Source organism: Labrus mixtus, chromosome 6 (genome assembly GCF_963584025.1).
Source record: "Labrus mixtus chromosome 6, fLabMix1.1, whole genome shotgun sequence".
Classification (NCBI taxonomy): domain Eukaryota; kingdom Metazoa; phylum Chordata; class Actinopteri; order Labriformes; family Labridae; genus Labrus; species Labrus mixtus.
In genome coordinates, this window is record NC_083617.1 from 27,324,735 (window position 1) to 27,330,734 (window position 6,000).

The 6,000-nt window shown below is 42.1% G+C and overlaps 1 protein-coding gene across 1 annotated transcript in view; it reads left to right on the plus strand.

Moving 5' to 3' along the window:
* Positions 1-316: 316 nt before the first annotated feature.
* The window catches only part of sertad2b (SERTA domain containing 2b), a 42,251-nt gene continuing 36,567 nt past the window's right edge, over positions 317-6,000 (plus strand). Inside the window, exon 1 of the mRNA XM_061040759.1 lies at positions 317-471. The gene's annotated coding sequence lies outside the window, so the exon portion shown is untranslated. The remainder of the gene's footprint in view (positions 472-6,000) is intronic.

Genomic DNA, 6,000 nt, shown 5'->3' on the forward strand with positions numbered 1-6,000 from the left:
AATGTGCTTTAAGCATGAATTTGTGTTGTGAATTGCCTTTTCTTTTGTTTTCTTTTTTTAAAGTCCTTCATTGTTTAAGCCATGTATATAATATATATAAGGCTGATAGTGATACTCACCATATAGCCTGTTAATTGATACCTAGGACACCTGGAATATTAAGTCAACTTATTCAGAAAATGACATTTCGAGTAGGCTAAGTACATTTTTTAGAGGCCCACCCACTGGGAGAGCAGTAGGTTGTCATATTTACGACTTGTCTCATGATACTTAAACGCAGCACCAGACTCTGTGCTCTTCCATGACTTCGCATTGGTCGCGTTCAGTGACATTGGAGACGATGGACAGGACCTGTGCGTGGTCCATCCGTGTTTGGATCAAATAGAAATTAGAGATCAGTACAGGAGCGAGTCATTTCTTTATAATCTATATCAGACTTTAGCACCGTGCTGGACGGATCTGCCATAGAGGGTGAGTGTCTGAAACTGCATCTTAAACTCTGTCATAGTTTGTTTGTGTCTGATGCTGCAAGTTGTGTTTCCACCCTCGGACCTCTTTAACGTGGAGTTGTATGCGTAATGGCAGTGTTGTCACCTTTCTTTAAACATGCTCAGAGTGCAGCCCTTTGTAAGGTAGACATAGGCCATATGCGTGTTTAGGTTGATGAATTTGCATCTACACTACATTGGTATCTTTTAATCGGTCACAGCTTCCACGAGAGGAAAAGGAGAAAACGTCAAATAAATGCAACACATGTTATTTGTTGTGAGGGAATAAGCAGGCATACACCTGACACAACACTTGTTGCTTATAATATTGAAATGTTGCATTTTGGTAACCATGCAACTTGCACCGTCATACTTGTTGTGCATCTCAACTGACAACTTATTTTATGTCCCGAGAGATAGGTTTCCCTTGATGCGGGATCAATAACATGATATTTTGTAAAGTTTAAAAAAATAAAGTGTCCATGCTGAGAAAACGGCGCGCAGAGCTGCTGTCTGTGTTCATCTGGTACACACCATCACTGACTGACAGACACATCCTGATCTGCTGCTGCGCTGCTCCGGTGCAGCACAGTGTTTGTTCCCCTCATTGGTTTGATCCCCACATTATGTAAAATGGTTGTGTGTGTGTGTGTGTGTGTGTGTGTGTGTGTGTGTGTGTGTGTGTGTGTGTGTGTGTGTGTGTGTGTGTGTGTGAGTGTGTGGTGCGTGTGTGCGTGCGTGTGTGACTCCTCTAGTTGAAAACAAATTACCCAATTTTGAAATGATCACGTGAGACTTTGCCAGTCATTCAAGTGCATGTAGACTTTAGAAGTGTAAGTGTATGCTTTGCAATACAGAGGTTTAATATTGCTTCCTTTAATTTTGTTATGACTTTTTCCAATTGCTATGACGTCATACGGGCCATCTACTCTGAACTAACTTCGCTACGTTTCAAAGGGAAAAGTTGTACCAGGCCTAAAACTCTTTCTACCCTCGGTGTCATTGTAATTCTTTAATAATGCATCATCATCATCATGATTTAATGCATGGATTAATGCAGGATATTTGGCTGTCATAAACAAATATGTCTTCATGTAATAGGGTCACACTAAATATATATATCTACTTCAGGAATTTTATTTCAGTTTCTCCATATTATTTTCTGTCTGGTGAGCTGGATATCATGAAAGTGTGTATGTAACAGTTATTTTTTTTCTGTATGCATGTTTATCATATTAATCATGTGTTTTATATTTAGTTTTGCATGTGACAGTTGGGGCGCCTTGCGTTGTTTTTAGATGTCAGTGAGTGTCTTCTTTTAAGTGAAGTAAAGATTAAACTTTTTTCATCCTGAAGGACTTTTTTGCTTGCTCCAACATGACAGTGCAAAAAAAGAGTAACAATAAAACATTAAATATAAGGAAAAAAACAATGTTAAATTATTAAGTGGGTATAATTTATCAGTCAACCTAACAACAGGATAAGAGGAGGCGCTGAGGCGGGTCTACAGCTACCAACCGCCTGTTAGTCAGATCTAATTATGAGTAACTCTTATCCTTCATAAAATCAAAACTGATTTTTTTATTCACCCCGCACAGTGTGTGCCCATACAGAGATGAGCTAATCTGATTTATTTAGTTCTTTAACCAGGCTGTAAACATATTCATGTCTACTGTACATTCTGTTATTTTTTAATGGGTGCTTCATGTGAGTTTCGGGGCTTCTGCAGCCAGCCTCAAGTGGCCACTTAATGAACTGCAGGTTTTTACAATTTTGCATTGGCTTCATTTTTCAACAGTGGGGGGTTGCTGCTTGGTCTTGCCTCAGAAGATCCCCCCCCCCCCCCCCCATCTGACAGGGATAGTCTCCTGCTGTGAGGCGCATACAGTATGTGAACAACCAGATCAGGAGGATTTCAGGAGCAGTCGCTGTGATGAGAACATGGGTCGTGAGACATAACCGCTAGGCTATCTGTCTCTCGTCTATTGAATAAATTCTGTTAGGATAACTCGTTATACTGCATCAGTCAGCCGCTCTGTCTGGCACACGTTGGCCTGCTTTGGCCTGCTTTGGCCTGGCCTGAAAGAATCAGCTGTTGTCAAATGGCTTTGGGGGCTGATGGAACGTTTTCAATGGGATTACTCCATCAACCAGGCTTCTAATTTAGCAGCTAATCCAGATTAAGGTGCCGTATAGTTCGTCTGTGTACCCGACCTCAGACTTCTGTTGCTCGAGTGGCAGAAAGAATCATTGTCCTGTCTCTGTATGTGAAACAAACCGGGCCCCAAACTACACTCAGGTCTTTATAGTTCATCTCAGGAGTTTTTGTCACTGATGTCTGTACACTTTTCGATACAAACAAACCAAAGCTCTTTGTTTGGATGGACAGAGAGGTTGAATTATTTCCAGCCTTTTTCAGTATTTCTGTTTAAATGAAATCTGGACTCAGTATTGAGTGGATTGGGCCTTTAGCTCCCTTTGAGACAGACCTGTTGATTCATAATTGAAGTGGTGAGTTTGTCGTGAACTGTGGTTTGGATTCTTTGAATTCACCATCTTTGTTTGGGGAGCCAGTGTGACCATATTTGGACGAGAGGGTTGATCACTGCTACAACTTTATTTAGGTTGAGTGGGCCCCCAACTTTCCCCCCAACTTTACCCATATTTTTTTTCTCCCATGCATCCCCCTAGTTAAAGTTCTGTGTAAAGTCAGGGTGGACTGATGTGTGAACACAGCAGAAACTATTCAGAAAAATTCACAGCAATAAAGCAGACGAGGATGATTACGTTTCACTCATGGGTCTGGTATGTTGTGCAGGTAGTAAAGCTGCTTCATCCTGTTTTTCTGCAAAGTATGTTCTTTACCATTTATTCATTGATTGTGTGATGTATCAATCAATCATTATTTGTAAAGCGCCAATTCATAACAAGCGTTCTCTCGAGACGCTTTAAAAAAGAGCATAAGGGAGAACATGCAGGAAGAATTTCTCATTTGTATTCCTCACATTCCTGTTGTCCACACTTCCTTGGTGCTGAGGTGGAGGACAAAGCGTGTGTGGACGGCACAGTCCGATGGTTGTGGCTGGGCGTCAGGTGGTTGTTCATGTATCATGTCCTGCCTCCTGAGAATCTCCCCTCAACAGTCACAGTCTCCTGCTGTGAGGTGCATGTTTGAAAAAGCAAGTCAGGAAGATTTCACGGCAGCCTGTCCTGAACCTTTCTAGAAATTTGCAGGAGTCCATGTGTGAGACGGGCTATAATTAATTAAAAAAAAAGACTAAATAAGCATTATCCTGCATTTAAATAACCTGAAGTCATGAGGAAATTGTTTACTGAGGTAATACATGAAGTGAGAATTGGGCTCATTTTCTCATACACTTCAGTATGATTGTATCTTACACTTCAATACAATTAGAATCCTATAGCTTTAAGTGTAATCGCTCCATGCTGGAAATTAGAAGAAAAAAAAAACAAACAGGTTACACACATGCAGGATATTGTTATTTTTTAGAGACAGGACAGAGGATAGAGTCAGAAATCAGAGAGAGAGAGAGAGAGAGAGAGAGAAACCCTTTTCACACAAATCTCCTGAAAAACTCCAGAGATTTGTCTACCCTGAGCTTCTTTAGGCTATGTGTGAACACAAACAGCCGCATTTTTGGCGCAGACTTTACCCGGAGTTTCTCCGGCCAGACCGCTAGTATTTTATCCGCAGAATATCCGAGTGAGCTGATGTCTGAACGCCGCAGCATATACTCCGGAGATTTCAACTCGAGAATGACGTTTATATACAGTGACTGCCTAAAGTGTCTGCATGCGACCACCTCTGTACATGGGGTGAACACACTGACCACTAGGCTACCAGTGCCCCCCCAGACCTGGCTTTTAAAACTAAGAGGCCATATCCACATTTGATATCCAGTCTCCGGCCTGATCATGAGGGTGCCTCTGTGGCAGCAGACAGCTGTCTTTGTGGGAGGAAGAGCCTGCAGCTTGTGGAGTCCATTCACAGAAACACGTCGGCTCGAACCGCCCTCGAACATGAACACTAAACTCTGTCATTCTCACTCATTGTACGTTTCTTTGAACGGCATCCACCAATCACGTAATCATATTGTAAAAATGACAATGACAAATGTGTCATGGAGGAAGGGTGGGGGGTGTTGAACCATCTCCAGAGTAGCACTGTGTACGACTGGAGACAGGTGTTGTATATCTCTTAAATATGAAACACTAACTGCTGGTTTGTGTTGCTGTTTTTTATGACCTTCTCATTTTAATGCATCTGGCATTCAGCATGGAGAGTCTGACAGAGAATGTGTGAGAGAGTGAGAGGGAAGCTCTGTGAACTATAAATAGACAGTGGGAGAGAGCGGTTGTGATGATAGCATCACCGCACAATAATCCCTCAGTAGGACTGGCGTTGCTCCACCGCTCTACGCTGACAGCGAGCAGGTATCTCCTCTAACGTCCCGTGTCAGCAGGGTTATCTCTTGAACCTGACCCTCTGACCCTCTGCTCGGCCTCTCTCTCTCTCTGTGTGTGTGTCCGTGCTCTATTAAAGCTCGTTAATTAGGTCCTGTGGGTAAAGGAGTATGTTTCACTCTTGTCTGGATGGTCTAAATTAGGAATAATCCTTTTAAATTTGTCGTGTGACGGGGCTCACTGGACAGTATGGAGGCATGCGGAGGTGCAGATCGTGTTTCTTCAGTGCTGTGGGCTTCAGAGTCGTTTGTTGAATGTCGGTCTGGACCCACAAAGTGGCTCCCATCAGCTATAAATCTTCAAAAACTTCAAATGTCATCATAAACCAGAAATACTGCCCGTCCATGCCTCATGTTGCCTCTCGTACAGCGTCTAAACTTTCAGGTGAACTGTTACAGATTGACCTCTTAGATGTTCAGTGGTTTCAGGGTGAAGTACAGTTTTATCCACTGTAGCTAGCTAGCTCATAAACTAAAAGAAGCATCATATCTTTGCAGAAAAACTGACTAGGCTTAACTCTTAATTGTTGTCTTTATATTCAAAATAAATATCCTTGAGGTACTAATAACTTAAGCACTTCTTGGATTCATGCATGAGATTTTTAGCGTTTTGCTATTTTTTACTTTTAAGGTCACTTAAGGTCATATTTTGCAGGATTGAGTGTTGTAGTACTAAAAATCGGTCTTTTTGAAGGTCTGGGTCTCGTCTTGGAATCGAAAACATTTTAACTCGGTCTCCCCTCGGTCTTGGACTGTGCAGACTCCGGTTTTTAAATCCATACCAGTCAAGACCACCACTGATAGGCTAAGCCATTACTGTGATATGAAGGAAAGCACCTCTTTCTAAAAGAACAAATAACTTCATTTGTGGTTTGATTTTTATAACCGGGTTACGACTGCAACTTCCCGGTGTTACGGTCTAAGTGAGTGACACGCCTACTCCACACAAGATGATGATTTTTTCAGTGATGTTTATGGTTGGACCCTTAGTCTTGTCTCGGTCTCGTCCTGCCTTGGTCTTGATCTTG